General features: G+C 35.5%; 1 protein-coding gene across 1 annotated transcript in view; it reads left to right on the top strand.

The window, feature by feature from the left end:
• Nucleotides 1-14,062: 14,062 nt before the first annotated feature.
• tmem102 (transmembrane protein 102) overlaps nt 14,063-14,868 on the top strand; it is a 35,228-nt gene continuing 34,422 nt past the window's right edge. Inside the window, exon 1 of the mRNA XM_030162514.1 lies at nt 14,063-14,323. The gene's annotated coding sequence lies outside the window, so the exon portion shown is untranslated. The remainder of the gene's footprint in view (nt 14,324-14,868) is intronic.

The raw sequence follows: 14,868 nt of genomic DNA, 5'->3' as shown, positions 1-14,868 counted from the left end.
CGATAGTCAGTGCTATCACACCCTCAGATAGATTATTCGCTCACTTCAATGGACACTGAGGCCTCATCACCGCAGCCCCCTTTTCAGAGCTTTAAACCCAATCATTTCACTTCAATCTGCAGCACAGTGATGACGGCCATGCATCAGAGGAGCTAAAAGGGATGACACCGGTGGGGAGCGGCCATTGTTACCATATCACCATAAACTCTATCAGGAGCCGTTTCAGAGAGTTATGTAACGTCGGTGAATTGTTATTTGCCAGCTGGGAAATTTTAGATGGTGGTAGTGGCAGGGGTTATGCAATGAAATGTAAATGATATTACACCAACTCACTATGATAATAATGAAACTGTGGAGGTTTGCAGCTATAATTATGGTACATTATTATTTTCCGTGGGACTACAGTGCAAAACAAAGGCTTTGCAGATGCATGACAATAGCAGAAACAACAGAATGAGGCAAACTGTCATATAAAATTGAACAATGCTGCACACATTTACACAAACACATTGTTCCTAAATATCTTTTCTCCTGTGCTATCAAATAACATCCAGTACATATTTTATAGACTTTTTTAGACCAGTAATTATGTAAATTCTAATCCTACCACTTCTCTTTATTCATACAGTCAACATTAGCTAACTATTTTATTAAAGACCCAAACATCCACCGGTGACCAAAACTATCAACTAATAAATGTTTAATACCTGCAGATCCACTAATCCTATCAATACACGTAAATAGTTGATGTAAAATACAGTTTGTCGTCTTTTCATGGTCATCAGATATGAGGAATTTGGACATTCAGAGGCTCCATAGTGAACGTGGAGACACTGTTATGTTCTACGACATTGATTCACCAGTAAAACCCATGGAGTTGGATCAGTGACAGTGGATGGAGACACTTCATTTATGTTCAGTCAATGATATATTTTGCTGAAAAAGTCACTTTTTCTTCATTTTTCTCAGTTTTTCTTATAATAACCCTCAAATATAATCCCAGCATAATGATTAAAGTATATGATCAGTAAATCAAACGTTGGAAGATACCTGATTTTCAATTTTTAAAAAAAAATTAATAAAATAAATCACTTGATAAACACAGGTATTAAATATTTTATATCAGTAGACAGTAGATTTTGCTGAAAAAGTCACTATTTCTTCAGTTTTCTCTGTTTTTGTTGTAATAACCCAGATGCATGACAATAGCAGAAACAACAGAATGAGGCAAACTGTCATATAAAATTGAACAATGCTGCACACATTTACACAAACACATTGTTCCTAAATATGTTTTCTCCTGTGCTATCAAATAACATCCAGTACATATTTTATAGACTTTTTTAGACCAGTAATTATATAAATTCTAATCCTACCACCTCTCTTTACTCATACAGTCAACATTAGCTATCTATTTTATTAACCCGTAAAGACCCAAACATCCACCAGTGACCAAAACTATCAACTAATAAATGTTTAATACCTACAGATCCACTAATCCTATCAATACACGTAAATAGTTGACGTAAAATGCAGTTTGTCATCTTTTCATGGTCATCAGATATGAGCAATTTGGACGTTCAGAGGCTCCATAGTGAACGTGGAGACACTGTTATGTTCTACGACATTCTACGAACAATGCTGCACAAATTTACATAGACACATTGTTCTTAAATATGTTTTCTCCTATGCTGTCAAATAACATCCAGTACATATTTTATAGCCTTTTTAGACCAGACTTTCAGAGGCTCTGTAGTGAACTTGGAGACACTGTTATCTCCTATAACATTGATTCACCAGTAAAACCCATGGAGTTGGATCAATGACAATGGATAGAGACACTGGTTTATGTTCAGTTATTAATACATTTCGCAGAAAAAGTCACTTTTTCTTAAATTTTCTCTGTTTTTGCTATTACTCTCGCATGTAATCTCAGCATGATGATTAAAGTACATGATCAGTAAATCAAATGTTGGAAGATACCTGATTTTCACTAAAAAAAAATGCAAAATACAGGGGATAATATTATGATAAATGGTGATAAATCACTTGAGAAAGGTTGAATACAGAGAAAAAATAATTTGGGTACTGTCGACAGTATTTTTGTGACGTCACAAAAGTAGCACTGGGTCTTTATGGGTTAAACAATGCTGCACAAATCTATACAAACACATTGTTCCTAAATATGTTTTCAGTCTTGAGAACTCCTGTGCTATCAAATAACATCCTGTATATATTTTACAGCCTTTTTAGACCAGTAATTAAATAAATTCTAATCCTACCACCTCTCTTTATTCATACAATCAACATTAGCTAACTGTTTTATTAACCTGTAAAGACCCAAACATCCACTGGTGACCAAAACCATCTACTGATAAATGTTTAATACCTGTTGATCAACTAATCCTATCAATACATGTAAATAGTTGATGTAAATCATCCACTATGATCTTTCATGGTCACCAGATATGACCCATTTGGATGTTCAGAGGCTCCGTAGTGAACGTGGAAACACTGTTATCTTCTATAACATTGATTTATCAGTAAAACCCATGGAGTTGGATCAATGACAGTGAATGGAGACACTTCATTTATGTACAGTTAATGATATATTTTGCTGAAAAAGTCACTTTTTCTTCATTTTTCTCAGTTTTTCCTGTAATAACCCTCAAATGTAATCTCAGCATGATGATTAAAGTACATGATCAGTAAATCAAATGTTGGAAGATACCTGATTTTTACTGAAAGAATGCAAAATAAATCACTTGATAAACGCAGGTATTAAACATTTTATATCAATAGACAGTAGATTTAGCTGAAAAAGTCACTTTTTCCTCAGTTTTCTCTGCTTTTCTCATAGTAACCCAGATGTATGACAATAGCAGAAACAACAGAATGAGGCAAACTATGACATAAAATTAACCCATAAAGACCCAAATATACACTGGCGACCAAAAACATCTACTGATGTAAAATATTTAATAACTTTAGAGCCACTAATGCTGATAATACATGTAAATAACTGATGTAAAATACAGTTTGTCATTTTTTCATGGTCATCAGATATGATCTATTTGGACATTCAGAGGCTCCGTAGCGAACATGGAAACACTGATTCACCAGTAAAACCCATAGAGTTGGATCAACAACAGTGGTTACAGACACTTGGTTTATGTTCAGTTAATGATACATTTTACAAAACAAGTCAGTTTTTCTTCAGTTTTCTCTGTTTCCGATATGATAACCCTCGACTTGATTATTCAGCTTTTATGGATATCTACATGATCAGTAAATCAAAAATCGAAAAATACTAGATTTTCACTTAAAAATGCTAAATTCAGAGCATAAGATCATAATTAATTATGATAAATCACAGAGATTTATTTGGGAACTGCCACAAAAGTAGCACTAGATCCTTATGGGTTAATTATTTTGGCTCACACTTTGAACAATCAATGAGTTTGGTCGTTTTTTTTTCTGTCACTTTCAATTTTCTGCATGAGATATTTACACTTTGCATTTATATTTCTGTGTGCTCTCAGCTGCAGCTTTGTGTTAAAGAGTTGTGATTGACAGCTTTCAGTTATTGTTCATTTATTACAGATCAGAATCATTTTGTAATTCAGTTTGGTTGTTTTTCCTTTTCAGTAAATGCACCCGAAGTGATTATAATTCAATCAAATCTCCTGTTCAAGTATCCCCAGGCAATTACATAAGTACACCTAAGTGTTTATGCACTGTGTATATAGTTGTGTTTGTTATTCATTGTGTTGCATAGAAACACAGATTAAAGGTTTGTTTGTTAAACAAAAGCCTATAACCAGGTAATGTTTGGCTCAGCCTGGAGTCTTCATCCTACAAAACAACTCCACTATAAAGCATATTCACGTTTGGATTGTTGCAGCAGGAAATAAACACAGGCGATTACAAAATCAACAATGGTGAATCAGCTCCATTTCAGAAAGCCATGTTAGTGAGCCAGCACGCACAAAACAAAAGCATGGAATTGATGCACCTACATGAAAAGCAGCCATTGTGAATAAAGGTAATTACAAATGTGCATTTTATACCATTATGGGTAAAAACGTCTGCTGTGAGAGGTTTTTCATTGGTCCCAGCCAAGAAATAATGCAACAGTCCCATTTGATATAAGATGTAAGATACAGTTGCTCAGTTGTTTGGACAGATGCTATAAGTGCACCTTTGTTTTGCAGATTAAACCTTTTAAACATTTTTGTAGGGCTGTCAAAATTAATGCGTTAACACAGAGTAATCCATCATCGTGATTAATCTGATTACAAATTTTAATGCAATTCACTGTAGCACAGAATGACTCTGAATGTCTCTGCCAACACATTTGGGGCAGTTTGTCCAAGTAGAGTTACCATCACCCATGAAGAAATGGGCACGCTGGAAAAAATCTAAATCTTAGCAAGTGTATTTTTGTCATTTCTCTTCAAAATATCTCATCACACTTAAAATAAGACAATCTCCTAGAGAGTAACTTTTCAGCGAGATATAAGAACTTATTTTTAGACAATAGATCTAGAAAATCTTATTTCTTACCAAGATAATTTTCACTTGTTCCATTGGCAGATTTTTTTTTTTTTTTTTGCTTGAATTAAGCAAAAAATAAATAAATAAATAAATAAATTTGAATTTAGCCAAAAAAAAAAAAAAAAAATCTGCCAATGTATGGAAGTAATTCTGTGTCATCAGATTTTGAATTATAAAAGCCATTGAATTTCTCGCACTGAATTTTTTGTATCTGAATGTTTGCACCTGAATTTATTGCATCTGAATTTTTTAAATTCTAAATTTATGAACATAGTTGAATTCAGAGACAAACAATTCAGATACTTAATATCAGTGCAAAAAATAATTCAGATACATAATTTCAGTGCAAAAAAATAATTCACATACCTAATTTCAGTGCAAAAAAATTCAGATACTTAGTTTCAGTACAAAAAATTTCAGATACTTTATTTCAGTGCAAAAAAAAATGAAATAAAATAAAAAATTCAGATACTTAATTTTAGTGCAAAAAAAATTCAGATACTTAATTTCAGTGCAAAAAAAATTCAGATACTTAATTTCAGTGCAAAAAAAAATTCAGATACTTAATTTCAGTGCAAAAAAATTCAGATACTTAGTTTCAGTACAAAGAATTTCAGATACTTTATTTCAGTGCAAAAAAAAAAACAAAAAAATTCAGATACTTCATTTCAGTGCAAAAAAAAAAAAAAAAAAATTCAGATATTTAATTTTAGTGCAAGTAAAATTCAGATACTTAATTTCAGTGCAAAAAAATTCAGCGCTACAAATTCAATGTCTTTTATAATTCAAAATCTGATGACACAGATTTACTTCCATACCAATGGAACAAGTGAAAATTATCCTGGTAAGATTTCTTGAAAGAAGATTTTCAAGGTCTATTGTCTTTAAAATAAGTTCTTATATCTCACTTACAAGTTACTCTTGAGGTGATTATGTCTTATTTTAAGTGTGGTGAGATATTTTGACAAGAAATGAGAAAAATACAGATGGTCAGATTTAGATTTTTGCAGCGCAACCAGTAATTAGCAATAAATTAACTAGAAGAAACAGACTTTTAGAACAAAAATACAGGTGTGAATTATCCCCCTGGACTAAAAACCTGCACCCAGATGAAACTGAACCATGATTATGTTTATTTTTTGCGTGGTTACAGATTTTCTGGCTGATTCGAACTTTCAGACAAGTTAAAAGAAATTACAGCAGGCTATCGTCAGCCATTCCACAAAAGACAGTCAGCAGAACCAACCCATAAAGATGGAAGATACTAAACAGCACGTTGGCCCTCTGGATGGAAATATGACAAGAAAAAACCCCAAGATGGAACAGTTGTTTCAAGTTGTTTTGTTGAAGCTGTTGAAGGTGTTTAATAAACACGTTAAGTGCATATATAGTCCCTTCTTTCTTGAGTCTGTCATGTTCATGCAAAATGAAACACCTTTATTATACAGGGTGTCCCATAAGTCCCCATACATAGGAGACATAATACATTCCATACATATATGGTTCTAACATGTATTTCTTTATATTTCTTCTTTATAGTTCTTCAGCAGTGGAGGACATGCACTGAAATGTGTTCCCGACAAAATGGCAGTCATAGAGAGCATATTATATAAATAAAAATGGTTTATGTCAAGAAACGTTTATTTTTCCTATGTATGGAGACTTATGGGACACCCTGTAGATTAAAAATGAATGATATTTAATCGTGATTAATCAAAATTAATCCACACCAACCCTGCGATTAATCTGATGAAAATTTTTAATCGTTTGGCATCACTACATTTTTTATATTAATGTAAGACGATTTTTTTTTGTTTTGTTAATTTTATTTGTAGAATTTAACTGGGTCTATATAGTTTCTGTTGTTGGGACTATTGTAATGGATAGGCGGAGGAATACGGTGTAGAGAGAAAGTGAGGGGAGGGGTTCGGTTTGAGGAAGTGAGAGCAGTGGACCGTCAATAAAGTTTTTTCCTGTGGAGTTATTCCCTCTGTGCATCTTGCTTTTTCATCCAGCTGTATGATTCTGACTGGCTTTCATATATCAAACATTTTCCTCACAACTCCCAAATTCATCAATATCCCACCAAGCAGTCTGCACTTCTGCATTTACCTTTACGTAAAAAATGTCGTAATCAGTCTTCAGTTAGATTTCATGGTGCTTAATTATGGAACACTCGTTTAGATGTCTTAGATAACTCTACATTAGTATCTACATATAGGAATAGACTAAAACATAAATTGATGGTAGAATATTTGCTCTGACTCACTCATCCCAAAGTGAACTGGTAAATGATGTTATGTTTTGTTGACTGTAAAATTATTTTATTTCATTCTTAGTTCGTTCTTCAGTTTATGTGGTGTTTTTTAAGGCTTTTTGGCTTCTACCTCTCCCATGCACATGTTATTATTCACATGTTGTTATTATTATTTTGTCTTTACATATATTTTATTATCTTTTTTAATTGTTTCTTTTATATTTTAAATCAACATTGTATTAAACTGTTACGTGCAGTGGCCCAGAGGTGCAACACCCGAAAAAAATTATCCATATAAGAAAAAAAAGAGAAGAGCCCCAAAAATTATCCACTATAAGAAAAAAAAAGAGAAGAGGCCAAAAAATTATCCACTATAAGAAGAAAAAAAAAAAGATAACAGCCCAAAAAATTATCCACCGAAAAAGCCATCATCCACCTTTTCAATTAGGGGCGCGCTGTTTACCCAAAAGGTCTCTTGCTTTAAAATTAAGGCCACCAGAAAAAATAAAAGCATAGGCTGAAAATTTTTAAGGCCTTGAGCTAATGTGGCTAATGCTAAGGAAGTAACCCACAGGAAGTGGAGGTCGGTTCACTAAAAATAAACTTATTTAAAACATAGGGGATACATTTTGGACTGTTCTCTTTTTTTTTCTTATAGTGGGTAAATTTTGGGCTGTTCTTTTTTTTCTTACAGTGGATAATTTTTTGGGCTGCTCTCTTTTTTTTCCTACAGTGGATAATTTTTTGGGCTGTTTTTTTTTTTTTTTCCCCTTATAGTGGATCATTTTTTGGACTGTTCTCTTTTTTTTCTTATAGTGGATAATTTTTGGGGCTGTTCTCTTTTTTTTCTTATAGTGGATAATTTTTGGGGCTGTTCTCTTTTTTTTCTTATAGTGGATCATTTTTTGGGCTGTTGCACCTCTGGGCCACCGTAGTTACGTGCCAAAAAGTAAAATAAAAAATAAATAAATAAATAAAATACAGTAAAAAGGTGGTGGATGTTCTCATTTAAAGCTCATTAAGGAATGAACCACTTGTCAGTTTTTTTGTTTCTTTTTGTTTTTTTAAATTCTGTCCAATAGTTGATGTTTGGCATGATGTTTAAAATGACATTATTTTGACAGGCGGTTTCAGTTTTCCATCCCCAAATGTTCCAGATTCATTCTTCATAGTCTAATTAACTCCAATCTCTGACATAAATTGTCACTTTTCTTCTCCGGCTCGTGCCTTTCCCTCCTATCGCACATTCTCACCCCTTCTTTCTTGTCCTGCTCCATTTCCTGCAGTCTTTTTCCATCTTCTTTGCCACTTCCCACCTGCAGCCCTCCCTCTAAAAATCATCTCTACTTTTCACGTACAGAATCCTGCTTCCCTTTCACCTTTGACCTGCCTTGATGGAAACGTTCATTTCTGTCCTCTGGTTTCTTGGTTTATTTGTTTGTTTGCTTGTTTTTTTCTCAATATCTTTTTTGAGTTTTTCATATAACACACACAAAAAAAAATATAGAAAACGAATAAATCCAAATATAAAGCGAGACATGTATGGAAGGTTATGTCATATGTAACAAAAAATAAAATAGTTTCTGTTCTTTCCCACATACAACATGTCATTATGAACAGCCAAATATACAAAGACACAAACCAGCATAGATAAGCACATAAACAACAAACAATGCTGTCTTAGACAAAAACAACCATGACAACAAAAACAACAGGATGGGGTCATATCATACATAAACAAAAAAAAAATCATATATAATACATACAAATGAGAGTAGGGGGAATCCTCCCAAAGACAGCATCTAGTTTTTTGTTTTGTTTTCATTCCACCACAGTAGCATCATTATCATCAAGTACATAGTAATTCACATAACCCACTATGTGTTGATCCATACGACAAGGTTCAAGGTTTGAGTTGCATTTTAGTGACATTAAGGGCAAAAATTCAAGTCCTTGGTTATGGACTGAAAATATATCAGTTTAGGGTCAAATTTTGTCAGGAATTTGAAATCATTTATGCAAAATCTTTTGTGGTTTTCAAATCACTGAGCCTTTATTGACACATGGTTGAAACAAAAAAAAAAACAAACATGAAATTCTACCTATGCAGTACTTGATTTGACCATTTAACTTCTGTCAAAATTTAAACATAACATGCTTTCTTCTCTTCATCTGTGAGTTTTGAATACTCCCCAGGAGGCCTTCCTTCCTCCACCCTTGGATGGCTTTCATCTTGGCATCCTAGCCCTATTCAGTCAGTCTGAAATTTTAAAAAATATATATCAATTAAGTATTACTCCATAACATGTGTAAGAGTTGTTTTATTAGTTTAACTAAATTGATACATAGAAACCTTCCTAAAGTGATTCTGGCTGATTAAATTGGCTTCATCATTAACAGAGCAAGTCAAAATCTAACAAATTGGTGGGCATTTTCAAAAACAAATATAAAAATTTGGTTGTAAAAAAAAAAAACTTGATCTCACTTTAGGCAAGTAAATGGGCCTAAATAATATAAAGTAATTGTAGCCCATGTAGGTGGGCATAATTGATAAAATTTTGGAGGCTAGATATTGAAAATTGAGTGAATGCAAGTTTGGGTTTTTTTGTTTTTTTTTAACAATGGTATGTATTTTTCTCACAAACTAAAAACTGATGGTGGTAGGGTTAGTAAAAGTAATGATTTTACTTATCTAATATTAGAATATATTTAATTGTTGCTTTATTCACAACAGAAAAAGAAAGAAAGAAAGTGTATAATACATACACATTTATGATAATATCAACTCTACATAAAAGATTATAGGTCAAATTCTTAGAAGCCAAAAAATCCAAATAAAATTGTCACAGGATTTCTTCTGAGGAACTGGCTGATATGTCATTGACTTTGAACTGAAATCACTGAACCTAATCCTCATTCAAAAGTCCATACCATAAGCTCTTCTAAGGTTAAAGGTAAGCAATTTCAATGAAAATTTGCAAGCAGCAACAGGATTAATATGGGTTTTCAAGTTCTTTGCCACTGAAAAAGGGTCATTTTTGCTCACTTTTCAGCAAACATCACACAAAAAGGTCACACAAGGACTAGGGATACGCATTTTTTGATGTTATATTCTGAAACTACAAAATTTTTCCAATAAATTCAACACAAGACACTGCATGAAAGGTATACATTTATTCCACAATAATGATACTCAAAGTTTCAGCCTTGTCATACTGTACTTTCTCACTTATCTATCTTACTTTCAACACAATGGTAGTTAGTCTAGTACCAATATAAGACAGGAATGGGGACCAGATTCTATAAAAAAACTTCAGACATACATCTAGACCTGTATGTTAAGTATTCTATGGATAACATGTAAAAAATAACCTTATGTCATCCAGCTATTGTGAGGGGTTTACAATCTCTCCACCTCAGTAATATGTTCTTCTTTGCACTAAAAGTGAGAATAGCGAAAAGTCTTTTGGAATGTGTACTTTTAAGTTGTGTGTCCGCGAGTCCAAACAGTAGACACATCGGGTCATTTTTAGGTTTAATATCGAAAACTAAATGTAGTCGATTTTCAACATCTTGGTTTGTTTTTTAATGACCTCATTGTTACAAACCAGGGACTAGAGGAACCCAATTGCGTGTGGTGAACGATAACAGACACGAGTAGCGTAAATGCAAATAAAAGTTTATTTATACATAAATAAACGAGTTACAGAAAGGAAACAATCTCTGACGAAGAAGAACCAAGGGCGTCACCGAACTGGGAATAAACACGAACTAAACCAAGGGAACAGGACCTGAAACACAGCAGAGTAAAAGACTTAACACCCACACCGTGAGAAGAACACAGGTAGAAAACTGAACGAAGAATTATACAACGGTCTGAACTCAGACACGGACTCTATTAACAAAACCCAAGCACCAGGTAACCACCATACAAAGAATGAGAGAGACCAACTTACCAGCATGGAAGAGAAGACACTCTGGCACACAACACAGGAGCTGCAGGGCTTCTAAGCAGGAGGAGAGCTTGATTGGAGATCAGCTCCTGGTGTGTGCCATTACCTGGTCAGAGAGGGGGAGGGGAGGAAACAGAAGACAACCAAACCAAACCAAAACGTGGGTCATGACACTCATACTTAGAATGATCATTTTTGTCTTAATGTCACACCTCCCTCTTGTTCCAGCCTCTTCTTCTTCTCCCTGCAGTAATTTACCTTCCATCTCTGATTGTAACCGACTACATTTCTCTTGATAACTTTGCTCTAGAAGAGGCACTTCAATGATGAGGATGTAATATTTGTCTCTCCATCCGGTGCTTGCCACTGCATGTTTGCAATTTCAAGCTGATCTGACTTGCAAAGGGGAAGATTTTCATGGTAACACCAATTCAAGCAAGGGAGAATATGAAGGCATGCCTACAGAGCTATGTTTTTATATTGGTCTTGCAGGCAAAGATGGACAAAACTAGACAGAAAGTGAGTGTATGACACACTGCAATACTTTTTTGAGTGCTTTGCTTTGCTGACTGAAGGCCGATGTTGTGTCTTACCTCTAATTCACTGTTGTTGTTGTGTTGTCAAACCACTACAGATGGTCCAGAATGCAGCAGCGCGTCTGGTCTTCAATCAGCCTAAAAGGGCACATGTCACCCCCTTACTCATTGAGTTACACTGGCTACCCATAGCTGCCCACATCAAATTCAAATCTTTAATCCTAGCCTACAAAATTCTCCGTGGGTCTGCTCCTGTCTACTTAGGTGCACTAATAAAAGCTTATGTCGCCCCACGACCACTCCGCTCGTCTGGGGAACGTAGTCTGGTGGTCCCCAGACCTTGTACAAGACAATCCAGGCTCTTTTCATGGGTCGTTCCACGTTGGTGGAACGCTCTACCAAGTGCTACAAGAACAGAGTCATCCCTGCCTATCTTCAAGAAGCTCCTGAAGACCCAGCTCTTCCGAGAGCACCTCCTGTCCTAGCACTTTCAAACATTCCATTTTAAATATTCTAATAAGGTTTTTCCCAGGACAACCACAGATTCTTTCACGATTATCTCTGGACCTGCTGCGGTGGTCCGGCCTCTTCCCTGCCCTCATCATCACCACTCACTTATCCTCAACCACCTCCATGTGTCTCCCCCTACTCCCCCCTTCTCCCCCTCTCCCCCAGTCCCTATCTCTATCGCTCTCTCTTTTTCCCCTTCTCTACTCTCTCTCTTTAACCCCAACTGGTCAAGGCAGACGGCCATCCTCCAGGAGTCTGGGTCTGCTCGAGGTTTCTGCCTGTTAAAGGGAAGTTTTTCCTCGCCACTGTCACCAGTCACAAGTGTTTGCTCCTGGAGGATTCTGTTGGGTTTCTGTAGAATTGACTTAGAGTCTGGTTTTGACCAACTCTATATATAAAATGTCAAGAGATAACTTTTTTGTGATCTGGCGCTATATAAATAAAATTTGATTGATTGAGTGATTTAATTGGTTTTCCCCTGTAAGTCGCTTTGGAAAAAAGCGTCTGCCAAATGCGTAAACATAAACATAAACATAAACATAATTCGACAGGTTTTTGACCTGAGCCACTCCCTCAGCTTGTTCCTTATGTGCTGTTTGGTACATCCTCATCTTGATAAATGTTGCACTTCTGCTGCAGAATAGGCTGATGAATCAGACTTTATATGGCACTGTAAAGACCGTTCTTCTCACACCCCAGACTGTGAAGTCGTGATGATCCGCTGAAAGGCTGAAAGTGACGTTATTCCAGGTTATTCTAGACACAATCAATCTGGACTGGTTCAGCGGTGATGCATAAAAGGAATGACTTGGGATCATTAGAAAGGATTGTACATGATATTAATCAGTAACCAGTGTCCATAGGCTGCCAAGGAGCAGGGCCTCCCAACTGAAATGAATGACACCATACATTCTTTTATAACTGACTTGATGAGAAATATATATATTAACCCTTTCATGCATGAATTATGAGAACCTTAGTCAAAAAAAATTATCCACTATAAGAAAAAAAGGTAACAGCCCAAAAAAATTAACAATAAGAAAAAAAAGAGAACATCCCAAAAAATTAACAAATATAAGAAAAAAAAGAGAACAGACCAAAAAATTATCCACTATAAGAAAAAAAGACGACAGACCAAAAAATTATCGACTGTAAGAAAAAAAAAGACAACAGCCCAAAAAATTAACAACTATAAGGAAAAAAAGAGAACAACCCAAAAAATTATCCACTGTAAGAAAAGAAAGAACAGCCCAAAAAATTATCCACTGAAAGAAAAGAAAGAACAGCCCAAAAAATGATCCACTACATATTTTTAAAATAGCTTTTTTTTTAGCGCACTGACCTCCACTTCCAGTGGGTTACTTTGTTAGCATTAGCCACATTAGCTCAAGGCCTTAAATATTTTCAGCCTATGCTTTTATTTTTTGTGGTGGCCTTAATTTTAAAGCAAGAGACCTTTCGGGTAAACAGCGCCCCCATAACTGAAAAGGTGGAGGATGTTTTTTTTTCTTATAGTGGATACATTTTTGGGCAGTTCTCTTTTTTTTTCTTATAGTGGATACATTTTTGGGCTGTTCTCTGTTTTTTTCTTATAGTAGATAATTTTTTTGGGCTGTTCTCTTTTTTTTCTTATAGTGGATAATTTTTTGGGGCTGTTGTCTTTTTTTCTTATAGTGGATAATTTTTTGGGCTGTTCTCTTTTTTTTCTTATAGTGGATAATTTTTTGGGCAGTTCTCTTTTTTTTTCTTGTAGTAGATAATTTTTTTGGGCTGTTCTCTTTTTTTTCTTATAGTGGATAATTTTTTTGTCTGTTCTCTTTTTTTTCTTATAGTGGATAATAATTTTTTTGGTCTGTTGTCTTTTTTTCTTATAGTGGATAATTTTTGAGCTGTTGCACTTCTGGGCCACCGTAGTCCACTGTAGTGACCACTATGCATGAAAGGGTTCATTTTAGTTTTGTCATAAAGGCACCAAATTTGTCATTATTATGATAGAAATGATTCCTGAAGTACCTATTATTACAGGACTCTTATTTATTTATTTTTTTTCTTGACATAGTCCCCTAGTCTACATAGACCTGGACCTGCTCCTATATGCACGTGCATGGACGCCACTGCTGGACTTCCAAGTCCTGCATACACAACATGTAGATGCACCTCCACACACACACACACACACACACACACACTGCACCGTAGTGAAACCGCCCTCCCTCATACTAAACCTACCTCAGCCTTATCTCCTTTGCGAGGCTCAATTTTAATCATAAAACCTGACCTGACAAATCCGTCTGCAGTTTTGTAATGTGGGACGCGCGTGCCACACATACTACTAATCCCTGGATCCTCTGAGTAGGACCATGATTTCTGGGACGGTGTTGCCAGGGGGAAGGTGGCGCTGGGGACCTGTTGGAAATGACAGCTGAAGACGGCGGATTGAAGCACAGGAATCACAAAAACAGTAAACACAGAAGATAGCGAAGAAACTCTCTCGCGTCACCGTGTAAAGGGTGTGTGGCTGTTTGACATATTTGATCGGTTTAGCTTGATAGCTAATGATTGCAGTGTGATCCTGCACTTGCAAGCTAGCGACTCCCGACCCGAGTGCATGTGTGTGTGTGTTTATGTGTGTGTACATGTATTGCTTTTTAGTGTGAATGTGTGTTTGTGCGTGTGTATGTAAACAAGGGTGTATGTTGACACACTCGCCCTCACCGTCCCCACCTGTCATGTTAGCTAGCGTGCTAATTTGATAAAGCTAATTGGCTAATAAAAGAAATCTTTATGTGGGCGAGGCACCTCACCGACCTTATCACTGCAAGTCAAATATCTTGCTGTTACTACGCAATTACATGAATCTATCTATCGTAGTCTCGGTGTATTTGTTATGTTTCACAGGAATTGTCCAATTAGCTCATGTTAACTGTCAGACAGCAGGCTGGCTAATTTGCTCGGCTATTAGCTTAGCGGCTAGAAGCAGGGGCTTGCTCGCTAATTGACCTAGTTTGGTGGGGCAGAGGCCATGTTGTCATTCCAGTCGACTGAGCTTTGTTTA

The sequence above is a fragment of the Sphaeramia orbicularis genome, chromosome 18, assembly GCF_902148855.1.
Source record: "Sphaeramia orbicularis chromosome 18, fSphaOr1.1, whole genome shotgun sequence".
NCBI classification, from domain to species: domain Eukaryota; kingdom Metazoa; phylum Chordata; class Actinopteri; order Kurtiformes; family Apogonidae; genus Sphaeramia; species Sphaeramia orbicularis.
The sequence above is the reverse complement of the archived record's forward strand: the minus strand, read 5'-3'. Positions and strand labels throughout refer to the sequence as shown.